This window comes from Rhinolophus ferrumequinum (genome assembly GCF_004115265.2).
Source record: "Rhinolophus ferrumequinum isolate MPI-CBG mRhiFer1 chromosome 15 unlocalized genomic scaffold, mRhiFer1_v1.p scaffold_54_arrow_ctg1_1, whole genome shotgun sequence".
Classification (NCBI taxonomy): Eukaryota; Metazoa; Chordata; class Mammalia; order Chiroptera; family Rhinolophidae; genus Rhinolophus; species Rhinolophus ferrumequinum.
The window spans coordinates 16,842,319-16,857,908 of record NW_022680357.1 but is presented as its reverse complement, the minus strand read 5'-3'; the positions used below and the strand labels follow the sequence as shown (position 1 = coordinate 16,857,908).

Genomic DNA, 15,590 nt, shown 5'->3' with positions numbered 1-15,590 from the left:
ATTCTCTCTGCTGAGTTTTCTGTTCACTGCCCTACTGACCAGGAGCTTGGGTGTCCAGCTTGGGTCACAGCTCTGTGCATAGGCCCAAAATCTTGTCGGATCACTTACCTACCTAGATTTCAAGAAAGGGCACTTTTGCTGTGACTGTTCTTATCGACTACAAATTACGGCATTTTCATGTTTTTGATTACAAAGTCTAGTGTATAGAGAACCCACTTGGGAGAGCGACTTGGTTCTGTAGAGGGCACAAAGTGTGCCGGTCACTATTGGTCATTTGTCATCTCCCTGAAGAGATACTAGTCTAAAAAGAACTCATATAATCACCTGTTTTCATGGACTTGCATGTTTTAATACTTCTTAACAATGTTTTGTAGAGTGTCAGAGAAAGGTACAAACTTTCCTCAATATATTCAATGGAGGTGCCCTCCAATGGACAGGCCACATCAACAAAATAAAATTAGTAAATGTATTCAATACGTTTTTAAAATTAGTAAATGTAGGGGATTTTTAACTGGACTTCGTTGATATAATTTCAATCATGCAAAGACATCACAATGGTCTCTGACTGATACATTCTAAGCTAAGGTGGAACTGCAAACAGGTTTTTAAAAAATGGCAAAATAAAGCAGCAAAATTGAACAAGAAGTGGGAATACCTAGTGGTTCATCCTCTGTGCTCCTGAGACAGACAACCTGGGTTTGAAGCCTGGCTCTACGCCTCCTGCTTAAGCAATTTGTGGCAAATGACTTCTAGGTCTCAGTCTCCCCATCTGTAAAATGGGAGTGATAATAATGGTTACCTATCTTGTGGGGATGTGTAGAGGATTAAATGATATGTTCTAAATACAGAGGGCCCCAACACAGAGTAAGCTCTCCAAAAAAACGTTCACTTGTTCTTGTTTGTACTGTAACTTGGGTAAATCGACGTCTTCTGAACCTCCCTTTCCTCAGCTATACACTGAGGGCCATGGTTCTGAGCGGACTACTTCACATTGTGTCTCTGAGACACAGATGATCTGAAAGCTTCCTCAACTGTAGAAACATCAACCAAGGTTATCGCAATAGGGAGACTCAGTTCTAATGTGACAGTGAGCTCTGCAAAGCTGCTGTTCCATGAAACATCCCCATAGAGGCCAGTGATAACAGCTCCTCATGACGGGTCGGTTCCCAGACCCCTTCCTGAAAGTTGGAACCGAGGGAGTGAGGATGGTTGTGGGGGAAGGGAACCTAAAACAAAACAATGAAACTTTCAAACCTAAAGTCACAAAATCCGGCAGCAAACTCAAGCCACCTCCTTGTCAGGGGTGCCTGTCTTTCTGGAGGTAACCAGAACTCTCCCCAGATGGCCCATTTGTCTGCATCTGTGCCAGCCACAGAATTGCACCCGCTTGAAAGCTTCTGACCCCCGCGCTCTCCCTCCCATGGCAATGTCATACCTGTTTCAGTTTATGTCAGGAATAACATCAGAAAGACAAAGAAATACCACATTCACACAGTCAATAAATATTTATTGAGTCCCGTGCCATACACCAGCTGCTGGACTAAATAGAATGGAAAGCGTAATCAACACAATGTGTCACCTTCACACCCGCTGTCTAGTAGGGAGGCAGACCCGTCCAAGCAATCACAAAATGAACACACAATTACAACTGCTAAGTGCTAGGAACTGTATACAGTTAGGAGAACTTAGAGCAGAGCGAGCTGACCTAACTGGGTCAGGAAAGGCTGCCCCGAGGACGTGTGGCTTTGTGGCCCTCGTTTTGACATCGTGCTAAGCTGGAGAGCTTCCGAGTTGCCCAAGTTCCTCTGGACTGCAGTGACCCCTCCCCAGGCTGCTTTCAAACAGCGGGCGTGGTTGTTACGATGGAACCACAAGGCTCAGAGGAAACGTGTCTGTTCTCTTTGCACAAGCTGCTGAAGTCGTCCCCGAGCTCAGGGCCAGCGTCCACTTTAAACTTCACGTCCCACAAGACAAATTCCACTAAGGAAAGTCCTGCAGCCTAACACTCAACTAGATCCCCGACTCCAGCAAACAAATCAGTTTCTTCATGATCTCAAGGTTGAGGGGTCAGAAATCTTTTAATTCCATCTAACCGATGGTGGTACAACTCGAGTCAAACAAGAGTCGTATGCAGTGTCTTCAGCAAACTTGCTCTTCCCATGGAAACCCCCACCCTGGGCCTCAGTTTCTTTACTTTAAAACCAGCCACCTGTGTGCTTCCGTTGTGCCTGTACGCGACTGCTTCTAGGATCCTTAAAAGAAATGGGAACATAGAATAGTGTAAGCCTCTTCAAGGGATATGTGGGTTTTTAACATACACATTTCAACTCCGCAAGGTCCTCCTAGTAGCAGGTCTGAGTCAGAGCTCTGATGAGAGAGAGGAGGCTGTTGTTTTCGTTAACTTTCTGGGGCATTTTCAAAGGTTCAAAGATCTTCTTTCATCTTGTTTTAAGTGTATTTTCAAAACATCCCTGTCCTTGGCCGCTTAATTGCTGTCTCCTGCATGTATGTGGGTTTGGCCTCATGAATGGCTGCTTCCTCTCCACCACTGTAAATCACAGAAACCATGCCACTGTGTTTTCATAGACTTATTTTGAGACTATAAAGCCTTCTTTTGTGACTATAAAACATTCAACTTTATGGTTTTTATGAAATACATGAAGAAATGTGCACGGCACGATGAGCAAGCTTTGGAAACAAAATACAAACATGTTATGGACAGGGCGCATATGTTCGTACATACACATAAGCGACCTTAAAGAGTTTGTGTAACTGACCACAGAAGCACTTCTCTGCTGAACTATCTTATTTTTGCACAACCACAGACTGGTCTGAGAATAAGGAAGATGTTTATGAAAGAAGATACTGGGGCAATCAACCAACCCGAAAATCAGGCCGAATGATCTCCCTGCCCTGCTGAAAACTGTGATTGATTTTTTAACAGCCACAACTCGTGTGAGTGCGTTTTACAACTTAGCCCAGCATCTGCCGGAAACTTATGGCGTGCCCAAATCATTCAATCCAGGCAAAAGGCGCTTGGCTGTTAGATAACCAAAACCTCAGCACGGTGAGACCCCTGCCGTTGTTTCTTCTCCACTCATGGTCTCCCCTTACCAAACATCCTTTGTTCCAAATGGACAAAGTCAATATTGAAAGCGGCTATTAAGCTATTCCACAATAGAGACGTTGTTTGGAAGTTCACTAGCTTTCTATGCTCAAGTCTTTTGAAAAACTGGTTGAGATATGACAGGGGCCGATATTAGGTTGGCAGCTTTGCCTGTACCATGAAGACTTTTCTCTTCCGCCAGTGGAACTCAGATTCCACCTTCCTCCTCCTGCCTCCCAGGCCAGGCCAGCAGGGTGGGGGTGGGGGTGGGGGTAGGGGTGCTGTCTGTGCTCAGAACTTCACTCAAGTGTAGTTTGGTATTTGTGAATATAGAGCAGGCTCTTCTCCCTCCAGCAAAAGTCCACTTTCTAACCCAAACTATACATGACACTGGAGCCAAACTTGCTGCTTTTCAGACATCTCACAATTTTAAACCAATTGCCTTAGGTTTCTGCTTTTGTAAGGAGACATGTCTACAGATACTTTTTCCCACATCTACAGTCACCGTGACTGTCCAACGGAACGAGTCTTCAGAAAAAAGCAAAAAACAAAACCTAAGTTGTCCCTGTAGGGCTTGACAGCTCAATGGATTCATTCATTTCCAGACTCTCAGACATGCTGACTGATTCGCAGACTAGAGTTTCTACATTACTGAACTGTAAGCAGCAGCAATATTCGTGGGCATATTTTCATCCTGACACACGGTGAATCACGTCACACTGGAGGACAGCTAACTCTTGTTAGTTACTCTCTTATCCTATTTAGAACTTATATCTGTATCAGAAATATGTTATATTTTCGACACATCTGTTTAAGGATGTTTGAAGAAAAAGAAATTTAAGTCAGGTCTTTTTGATGTGGTAGGCAGTACATGGAGTCGATGATAAAATTGCCATAAAAACTTTTGAAAATAAGGAAATCAAATTGCTTTCTGAGGATCACACTTTTTAAAAGCATGCGTATAATGGATAAGAACAAAGAGATACAAAGTCACTTTGAAAAAAGGCAGGTCCCCAAGCCAAGACTTGAGTGCAAGTTGACTGAAGGAAGCTGATCCCAGATCTATAGAAATAACGGCTCATTGCGGGTGGAGGGTGGGAAGAGCTGGGTCAGCTCTGAAAACCTAAGCAACGGACAGGCAGGCTGACTGGGTAGCGGCTTTCCATCCCCAGCCCCGGAGACGGTACCCTGGCCCCCTCCGCTCAAGGCAGCCTGTGTCTATGCGGATGAAGGTGGGCGCATCCATTGTATCAAGGCTCCATGACGTCAGCCATTGGCGTCATCCTAAATCGCCATGTCCCTCATTCCATCCCTTCTATGCCAGCAAAACCTCAGAAGATGGACGGATGCACATCACGCTCCGTGTGGGAACTGAAGACGACCGGCCAGCCTTCCTTCACCCAGCTATCAGACCTCACTGGGCAGAACAGTGCACTGGATAGAAATGAGGCTTTCCCAGTGGGCCTGTGGGTCTCTTCCAAGGTCGCTGCACCCACCACACTCCCGGTCCCTGCGCCCCATGTCAGTTTACCCAGCCCTCATCTTTACCATCCAAAACAGGGTGAGCGTTTGCACCAGCAGGCAGGAAAACCAAAGTCTAGTTACAGCCATGATATTTTCCACGTGACCTTGGAAAACCACATGACCTCACTATTTTGTCTGTGAAAATGGTAATTAATAAAGGCCACAGGTACGAAACGTAATGGATTTGGACCAGACGCTTAAAGCCCCTTCCAGTTGTAGCATCTGTTCCTTCACCTGCTTACTTTCTTTCGTGAATTATGAATTCTGTGGAATTTTTCCCCCCGTGGGCTAAGAAAAACATATCTGTACTTGCACAGTACACAAGACAAGTGGCATAATTTCTGTGTCGCCCCACACCCTGTAAAAACAAATCTCACAAATTCAGAGTTCCGTAACTCACCATAAAATAGGACATAATTCACCACAGATAGTACAAACCTGCGACCAAAGTTTGTGAGTGGAGACATCTATTGTTTCGAGAGTTGGGTGCTTGACACATTGTCAGCACCTTATGACCCGAAACCAAACTCCTCGCCTTTCTTACTCCCCCATATTCATCACCCTCCCCATTATCGCCACCTGCTGGTCACAGCGGGAGGCTGGCCCAATCCCCTGGGAAGCACCTGAGAGGACAAGCACTCTAGAAATGAAAACAGCCCTGGTTCTACCCCATGAAAGTCTAGATCGGGGTCACAACCTCACTCTTGCTGAAAAAGCGCCTCCTTCAACAGCACTGCACGGGTACCACACATGCCACTAACGGCGGCACATATGAGGTGCCAGACATCGCAGTAAGTGGTCACCAAGGGTCACCTTTCTAAATCCTCTTTACAATCTATGAGGCTGATGCCTGTGTGTGTGTGTGTGTGTGTGTGTGTATAAATAAAATACACAGAGGGGGCCAAAAAAATGTATACACGTTTTAAGAAAGGAAAAAACTGTATTAATATATACCAATAACAAAAGAATACAAGGCACATTTGACTTCTGCAATGACAAAAGGTGCTCAAAGTGGTTCCCATCAGCGTCCAGACACTTCTGATGACGGCGAACTACTGCTGGAGCAACGCTGACCAAAGTGTTAACATCTCTTAAAATGTGTACCTTTTTTTGGCACCCTCGGTATATATACACTATATAACTATATATAACTATAACTATATATATATATACACACACACACACACTATATATATTTTATATATATATATATATATATATATATATATGTATGTATTGTTTGTTTGTTTGTTTGCTTTGTTTTTTACAGCACAACCCAAGGCAGAGAAGCTCCCTCCCACCGCAGAGTAACGACTGAGGCAGACGTTTGGAGCAGACAGACTGCAGAGCCCGCGGTCTTCACACAACGCTCTACTGCCTCCTAGCGTTCAGCCGCAGCCTGAGTCGCCGGTGGCGCTGGGTGGAGAGCAGCCAGCCTCCTGGGCCGGCCCTGGTGCACTCACCGGAATCTTGTGTCAACAGGGAGTTGTGAACGTGGCCCCCCATGGAGAAGACAGAGCAGGGGTTCCTCGCAGAGGCAATCTGTACTCAAATTGAAAATATTCAAGTCTTGAAATTATTTTTTCACGACGTAGTTCCTTTTATGAAAGTGTTGAGATAACCTAAGAGAAGGAAATGGCATGTCTAAATAGCAAGTCCACTGGCATTTGTGTAATTACTTCAGGACAACCTTCCAAAACTAAAATGAAAACAATGGTCTGTACACTTTTTTGAGTCAGGTAATTCACCCTCGGCAGTGTACAGGTCAAGAGTTTTGACAGATAATGGTGACGCAGTATCACAAATGAGGGGAATAACGGACGTCTCACTAATAAAATCAGTCCAAGCAGCAACATGAGGCTTAAAAAGATACGAGCGTGTGGCGTGCCCAGCCAGGTGGGCTCCGGGAAACCCAAAGCCACTCCTGCAACTGCAGGGTGAAGTGACAGGTCGTGTCCAGGCCACAAGACCACTGGGGAACAGCCACGAGAGGCCTCAACTCCTATTTCACTTCCTTCTTATGTAGTCCACAAACCCTAAAACACGTCAGATTTCTTTTGTTGTTTTGTTTGTGTTGTTTTCCAAACAAGTCAGAGGTTATCGAGAACCGTTTTGCCTTCGGGTACAACGTAAACTCTAAGAAAAGGCAAACTATGGAAGTTCTGTCTGAATCCCGGGACGGCCGGCACTTACCTCAGGGACCCCGTGGGGTCCGTCCCGTCCCTGATTGAGAACGGCCTCCAAACCAGAACCTGAATGACTGCCGTGCCCAGTGGGACCAGGCAAATCAAACCAAATCAAACATAGCATCGCAAAGATCTACAATTGTCCTGGGGGAAAAGAACATGTGAAACATGGTTAGTTTTTCCAGTGGTTTCTTTTCTTACTAATTCAAAACTACATAACAAAAGGTTTCAGCAAAGTTTTGCCATGTATTGAACCCATTTAAAAAGTAGGAGAAATTTTATCATACAATTTTGATTCTTTCTAACAAGTGAGGAAACCCTACCTCCTACCTGTTCCGACCAGAGGAGAGTGACAAAGCCTGGTGAGCTGCAGCCACAGTGCACGGGAGGGGACGGAGCAGCGCCCCAATGTGTACACATAAACATCTATGCACTCATAAGAGTTTGGTCTCCAAAATTACGCTCCGGCGGGTTTTATGCAAACAGAGACCTAGGCCCTCACTGTTAGTACTCGGCTGACTTCCATTCAACACACTTGGAGGTTACAAGAGGAAACCAGGGGCAATGACTCTATTCCCACGGAGCTGTCCTGTTGTTCTGCCAAGAACTTCCGTGAAGCCAAAGATTCCGAGTGTTCTCAATATTATTATATGCTCCATTACGGAATGGAGGTTTCTGTTTCCTGCCAAGTATCCACTGATGACGCTGTCATGCAACACATACACTGGCAGACTTTGACCACTGGAAAAAACCTTTCCATTCCAGAACGTTCTCTCCTGCAGCAGGATTGCGGCAAGAATGTCAGGGCGGTGCGCTGCATCCGAGGGACAAGCTCATGGTCCTCCTGCCCCGTGTGCTTTCCTCCACCCTGGACTTAGCTCCCTGGACAGGGCTTTCCAGCTGCCCCACCACGTAAACTCCCCAGGGCAGGAAGGTGTCCTGCCTCAGGACTACATGTCTCTGTTCCCAGCTCAGGGCTAACACCTCTCAGGTACTCCATCAATGTGTGCTGACCAAACACGGCCTTAGGCGGCCTTTTCCATAGGATACTAGAATTTCATTGCCATTGTTTTTGTGTGTGGGTGAAAAGTGGGGACTTTGTGGCAGTTTTTTCACAGGAGCTACCTGTATGAAATAATGAAGATAACCGATTTCTAGTATTACGACATGAAGGCCCTTATCCCTTATAATCAGGGAGATCACACATGGGTTTTTGTGACCAAGTAGCCCCGTTATGAAGCTCCACCAACAATAAACGCAACCATCACACTTACAGGCAGCTCAAGAGCAGATCCCTGGGTCAGTAAGAAGGAAAGACATCTATTAAACGTCGTATAATAACCCTTCCTGCAGAGCCCACATTTCTCTCACTGAGTCAAGGAATCCCAGACCATCTTTCCCAAATGGCAGGAGAATAATCCCCCTGACCTGTACAGTCCTGCTTCTTGTAACTGTAAAACGGTAGCCATGTATCAGAAAACGCGCTCGCGAGTAAGAAATCTCCTCCCAACACACACACGTGCTAACCTTGTCACTGATGAACCCAAAGTGCTCTCTGAGGTTCACGTCACCATGTCCCGCTGAGTGTACAGTGGTTGGCCTCTGGACTTCAGTCGGACACTTAAGATTAGCGTTAGCTACGCGAGGCCACCAAAGGCCAAACAGTAAATTCTCAGAGAGTAGTGACACGTGGGTGCCCTGATAAAGTTTACGCCTCTGAAAATGCTTACAGTGTCTATCATGAGACCGGACTGCCAGCGTGGCTGGTTGTCAACGGATCTGTACCAGGAATTAGTCTCTAGGACCTCTGTTTCCAGGGAGGTGAATCTCCAGGCCCTGCTCACTGGCCGCACAATACAATAAGCCAGGGAGCTTTAAAAACACTGACGCCAGGATCTCACCCCCAGAGACCCCGATTTCACCGGTCCAGGGAGTGGCTGGGGCCTCAGGACGTTTCCAAGTCCAAGGGACTCTAGCGTCCACCACGCCTGAGGATCATTCCTGGAGGGCCTTTTCGCAAAGAAACTTGAGAGAGGGGCACACGTCAAGAGCACCCTTTCTTCCTCCATCGCTCCACACCTGTCGTGAGTGAGCTTTGAGGCCCTCTCACCCCAGAGTCTCTTCCTCTCCCCTTTCAGCCACCATGGTTTGCTTCTACAACATGGCCTGAGGCTTTTCATGCGACTTGGATTTCAAGCAACATCCCCAGTGCAGCTGGAAAACATCCACTTTGGAGGTGGAGAAAGAGTTCCCTCAAATTCCACGGCAGAAACGCTGTCCAGGACAGTGGGCATTTACTTCCCTCCTCACACACTCAGCTCATGTCTTGACACAGTGAACTACCCGACTGTGAGTCATGCCTCCATTACCCAGTTTCCCCCACGTTCTGGGGATTCTGACTCCTTCGTCTCTCCCGTGTCAGACTCCGCCCTGCCCTCCAAGTCACACTGCGTCAGCTCAGGCCCACACCAGCATTTCTCACGTAACAATCAGTTCATTAGCCCGCAAACTGTTCTTTCTCTGCAATTCGTCCAACCTCCCATCAAAGCGCCCTCCACACTGCAAGGTGATCTTTTGAAAGGCAACTCTGAGGTTATCAGTCCACGATTTGGTCACAGTATTGGACCATTCCCTTCAGGATCAAATCCACACTTCTCAAACTCCACCAAACCATCTGCAGACCCAGAGGGACAGGCATGCGGCCCCAGTACCTTTGCACTCGCTGTGCATTCTGCCAGGAACCATGACCCCGGGAGCCGCATCTTCCGTCAGGTCCCCTCCATCTTTACTTAAACGTCACCTACTGTGTGGCAAGGCCTTCGCATAACCCTATTTTAAAGTGCACTTTCCCCAACCCTTGTGGTTCTCTTCCTCGGTTTATTTTTCACCGGAGAACTTATCACCACCTAACGTGCTATGTGTTTCACTTACTCAATTTCCTGCCTGGGTCCCTCCCACTAGAACGTACGCTCTGTGAGAGCAGAGATTTCTGTTGTTTTGTGCACTGCCCTGTCACAGAGCCTAGGACGTGGGAGCCTCTCCATGACATTGTTGAGGGAACAAATGAAGAGCTTATTGCGAGTTCTCGTGCATGCAGACATTTGCCATGACGTTTTCTCTGCCTGGAATGACCTTGCTGTGTTCGGGGGGTGGAAATCCAACTCTGCCTCCCAAACGCAGCTCCAGAACCCATGACGTGCCCCATGGCCCTGGGCAGACCAAGGCAGGACCTCTTCTCTGGAGTCCCACCGTGTGCCCCATATGCTCCTGGGGCTCTTGTCACAGTCCCTGGTAATCTGTGGGGCTTCTTATTCATCTTGTACCCCCTGCACCTTTGAACCTGGCAGATAATAACAGCAGGCCCCCAAAAACACTTGTGAATGAAATAATAACGAACGAATGACTTAGATAAAGCAATCGATACGCTTGGTGTGAATCATACAGACATCTGCAGCACACGTGATTTCAAGAACACCCTCAAAGACACTCCTGCAAAGTCCCCGAACATCACTACTTCTTGTAACAGCTACTCAAGGGCTATGAGCTAATGACTCATAATATCCAAAGTCTAAGACAACAGCCTCCTAGTCCGTGAGAAAGGCTGACTCTGCTTTCATGTTTCTTTTCCATGTTTAGACTTTTCTGTCTGTCTGTTTACTCTACCTTTCGCTTGGGTCTCCATATCCACACTGGTTTAGCCTAGAGAGTATCACCATGGGCGCTAAAGACTGAGCAGGTTTGGTGAACAAAGTGCTGATGCCAAACGCCATTGAGGAAAGGGGTGACCTGGAGCAGAAAAAGCAGCGTGGGTCTCTACCACAGGAACTGCACGTGTGTATATATGTGTGTACACATGTATACGTGTATGTACATATGCAGCAAGGACCATTTTGTCTGTGAAGTCCTCCGTGAGCCCACCAAGACGGTAACAGAAACAGTATGATAGTTAGAGTCAAGGAGGACTTACTGATTATCTATTAGGTATGTATTTCTTCGCTCCTCAGTCATAGGGGTCCTAGAACTAGAAGAACCTAAGTCTTTAAATAAAGGACCTAAGATTCAAACAGGAGACACAGTTGGTCCCTTACATGTTCACTAATGAGAGCTCTATGTGCCTTGTACGGTGCCCAGTGGCTACATGTCTCATTTCACATTGAAGCCCCACAACAATCCTATTAGGAAGATATTCCCATTCCTATTTTGAGATGGGAAAACAGATGAACGCGTCCACAGTCACACAGCTGGCCAGAAGCAGCACGTTAAATCTTCCTGCCCCCGTTTCATTAAGGATTACGTTCACGTGTTCCTCGTAAGAATCCTGCCATGTCATTTTTCTCCCCGCTTCTTCCACCTCCCCCGCCCCACAACTCTGGTTCAAGCGGTTGTTTCTCAGTCTAGTTGTGCAGGACACAGCTCCCTGGCCCACGTGGTGTTATGGCCTTGCGCTCCCCTCAGCGGAGGCAGTCGGCTGCCAATCGTCGGTGGGCCGCTCACGCTGGCTGCCTGCCACTCACGCCAACCTCCGGCTGCTCAGGGCAGCCCAGCTCCAGGGGGAGCCATTGTTCACAATCTTAGCTGTAGAGGGCGCAGCTCACTGGCCCATGTGGGAATCGAACCGGCGACCTCGGCGGTAGGAGCACGGCGCTCCAACCACCGGAGCCACCCGGCCGGCCCCATTTTTTTTGATAATTCAGTCATGACACACAAAATAAATCAAGTGCATAGACTGAATAAACTGAAATCTTGTCATATTTCAGCGAATGATGGAAACTTTGTCAGTAAGGGTGAGAAAGAGAAGAAAAAGAGGAGGAGGAGAAAGAGAAATGGAAGAAGAAATACAAGGAAGGAAGGAACGATGAGGCCAGAGAATGGGAGGAAGCTTGAGTTGCAGCTCGGAGCTGGAGTTTGGCTCCCAGTTCTTCCATCGGCTGGTTCTGCTACCTGGACACAGTGAGCCCCTCGAGGGTCTTAGTTTCCTGGAAATGGGGATAATGATGATTGTCACTCTAATTGCCCTCTGCCTCTCCCACTAGACTGGCAACGCCACAGGGCCAAAGGGCAGATGTGTCTGTTCCTGCTCGCTGTGTGAAGTTCTTATCTGCCATGACCAGGACGGCAGTCGGCTAAAGGAACACAAAATCATTTTTAGAAGGACAGACGTGAACTGTTCTAACTCCTATGCCTGCCACACAGGAGGCAATCAATCACTATTTGTTGAGTCGATAATATACCTGCCACACAAAGCTGCTGTGAGGCTTGAGTAAGCAGAGGCCACACACACGGTGCTGGCACACACTGCCGTCAGGAAATGGTGTCCCTCCCTTTCCAGCTGTTGGGCAGATTTTATTTATTTCTACCCAGACACACTCACAAACCATCTGAGAGTTGTGGTATGTTGACTGAAGTTGCTGCTTGTTAATTTATTCACGTTTAAAAAGTGCTTTGAGCCAGTCACTTTTCTAGGCACCGGGGACACAAAAGTGATGCCGTGGTCGGTCCTGAGCCACCGTCTTGCTCATCGTTGCAAATACGACTTAGCAACAAAAGCCTGAGACAGGAAAGGAATCAGATCAAGAGGAAATCGAGCGGCTGGATCGGCAAACCTTTCCCCCATTTAAGTAGCATTAAAAAAAAAAAAAAAAAATGGCCGTACAGTCTAGGTGTTTCTACAGAGCTAAGAAAGAATGGGCTCATCTTAAAATACCACATTCCTCTCTAATCCGTACAAGAGGCACATATCATAAAATGTCTGCCATCCAGAGAATTTTATAAACTACGTACAACTGCTGATCTAAGCTACGTACAACCCTACCAAAGAAGAAAAGCTCTCCTTATCAGCTTATACTTGTGCAAGTAAAAGAAAGATAAGATGACCCTTGATTTTTCATTTTAATTCTTGCGAGGTCACAAGCAAAGGTCCTTTGGCCTTATCGTCCTGTGTGACGATGCGACTTGTTATGTGCAAAGCCTAAAGCTGTCTGACATTTCACGTTGGTGTCAGAATTTCGCCCTGGTGTCACCCTGGCTGTGCGAACCTGAGGGATGAACAATTCTGACATCCATTCAGGGGCCAGTTGTGAGTGTCCCATTATGTTCTGTTCTCTGATTTCCAGACGAACCCTTACGATTGTCCCTCAGTGGCGACATAACTGAGAAATGGAGACTCATAGGTCCTGCCTCCATGTGATACTTGCACAGCTAACGTTTGAATAAATAAGTCAACTACTTACTGCCGATTGAACTTCAGTAAACCTGCATCGACCATGTCAGCTAGTGGCAGGTTAAATAAGCAACAGGAAGCTTGTACAGTCACCCTAGAAACAATTTGAAAATACGCATATGAAAACTTTATAACTAGGAGGCACAGATTTTCTTTTAAAAACTAAACATCGAATAGAAGTTAACATTTGGTTTGCAAGAACGGAAAATGAGAAAATATACTATAAAAGTAAAGACAGGGCTGGCCCGGTGGCTCAGGCAGTTAGAGCTCCATGCTCCTAACTCCGAAGGCTGCTGGTTCGATTCCCACATGGGCCAGTGGGCTCTCAACCACAAGGTTGCCGGTTCGACTCCCACAAGGGATGGTGGGCTGCGCCCCCTGCAACTAGAAAACGGCAACTGGACCTGGAGCTGAGCTGCGTCCTCCACAACTAAGACTGAAAGGACAACAACTTGACTTGGAAAACAGGCCTGGAAGTACACACTGTTCCCCAATAAAGTCCTGTTCCCCTTCCCCAATAAAATCTTTAACAACAACAAAAAAAAGACAATTAGGCATACACTTCTATCGCCGCCCAAATACTATATATCTACAAATATATAATTCTCTTTTTAAAATGAAATAACTACTTTTGCTTGGAAGTTTAAAAAATGGTTTTTATGCTTTGTCCTTATTCTCAAATGACTACCTGCTCATTTAACCTGCTTAAATTATCAACAGATTCTCAAGAATAAGACATGCCAGGGAAATTCATGAGATATTTTCCTCTTGATATCAAGAATAGCATAAGTTAAGACCTAAAAAAGGATATATAATATCTTCATTAAGATAGAAGAATGAAAAGAGAGGGAAAGTTTAAATTAAAAAAAAAAAGCAAAAATATTTCATTCTAAAAATCACTATAAAAAAGTCATTTTAAATTTGTTATAGTCAGGGCCACCATTATAGACGTAAAGAATCGTTATATGTGGGTTCTCAAGTCTTGAAGTTTCACAGAGAGTCACTCCTTTGGGTTAATGACTGTCCTTTCCACTACTCACTTGTTCTAAACACATGTAAGTTTCTGTGAAAACTTTTGCAAATGGTTCCAGCAGGGGCCTGACGTAGGACTCACTAATTCATTCACGCAAACACATTTTCTAAGGACCAACTATTTGCAGGAACTGCAATGGAAGTGGATTGACAATGGGGCCGCAGTGATAAGAAACTAGACTCCTGATAAGCCTGGTCCAGGGGGGGCCACAGACAAGGGCATCAACGCGACAGCAGAGACAAGCAGGGGGCACTGGCATCGAGCAGGAGAGACACGGAGTGCAGATGAGGAAACCGGGAAGCCTTCCCCAGAAGCACGCCCTGAGCTGCAGCCTGACGGCACACTCGGAGGGAACCAGGCAAGAAATGGTGCCTAGCGTCCCAGGCCAGGCGCAGAACCTGCATGTCAGACGGGGAGGTGTGTGACTGGGAACCGCACGGTACTTCTGTATGGAGGCCGGTGGGAGTGGAAGAACGACAGGTTAGCAAGGGCAACTTCTCCTTAGTACAGTCTAGTGAACCACAGCGCTTCAAGAAAAGCTGTGAATAAATGCGCAGAAAGGTACAATGACTGCCTAGCAACCAATATTAAACCCAGTTCCGATCAAAGATGCTTCAGTGCTTGAAAGGGCAAGATGGTGTAAGTGTGGGACTGGCACTGGCAGATACTTACATGCTAATCGTGAGGTAAAGAGCCAGAAAGGAATGGCATCGCTGTCCAAGGAGTCACATGACAATGGGGGCTGCTCCTTCCAGGTAGAAAGAGAGCAAGATCATTTCATAGGAACCGGACGTCTTCAGCCAGGACTGGCCCATAAGGCACTAAAATGGAAACAGGGGGACACCGTGTAACGATGGAACCCCGTGAAGGATGTTTACTCTTGCCAGTGGCAAAAATCAACGCTCTCCGCAAAACAGAAAATTGCTTCTGAATTACGTAACATCAGTTACTACACACAGTGAATACTGTCTATCAGGGTGAGAAATTTTATCCATAGATACCCATAAAAATTGACCAAGGACGGGGGATATTCTATAAATAACAAAAGGACAGCTACTATTTCCTTAAAATAAACTGGGAAATGGTTCTCTTCATTTTTATGACAAGAAGAGATTTTACTAAAACCAAACCTGTGCAAGAATCCATCACATAGAAACAATCAGCAGTGCTTTAAAGGTAATGTGAAAGGTCCAATTCAAATCTGAAGTAAATCCAGATTTAAAATTTGGGATGACAGCCCAGAATTCACCTAGCACGCAGGAGGTCAAACAAACATTTACTGAGTAAATGAATAAATACTTCACTATTCTTCTTACTGTAATATAAGTCTGAATTGTATTTTTTAATTCTAAAATCAAGCACCAGAGCTAAACAATAGTTTATGATTCTATCTACATTTCTTCTGCTTTTGTTGCCTGCCTTATCTTACATTTTTCATAATTCTAATAGATTTGTGTTGAGAGCTCAGATTTCCTTTTTTTTCCTGTATTTCTTGCTATAAAGTCCACTGTTCTAGACTGA

At 46.1% G+C, this 15,590-nt stretch overlaps 1 long non-coding RNA gene across 1 annotated transcript; it reads right to left on the bottom strand.

Annotated features, from left to right (window-relative positions):
* Window positions 1–1,540: 1,540 nt before the first annotated feature.
* On the bottom strand, window positions 1,541–6,958 carry LOC117019580 (uncharacterized). Its single transcript, XR_004422520.1, has 3 exons — window positions 6,824–6,958; window positions 6,094–6,252; window positions 1,541–2,252 (listed from the first exon to the last, which is right to left on the bottom strand). It is a non-coding gene; the product is annotated as an uncharacterized LOC117019580 (long non-coding RNA).
* Between the last annotated feature and the right edge of the window lie 8,632 nt (window positions 6,959–15,590).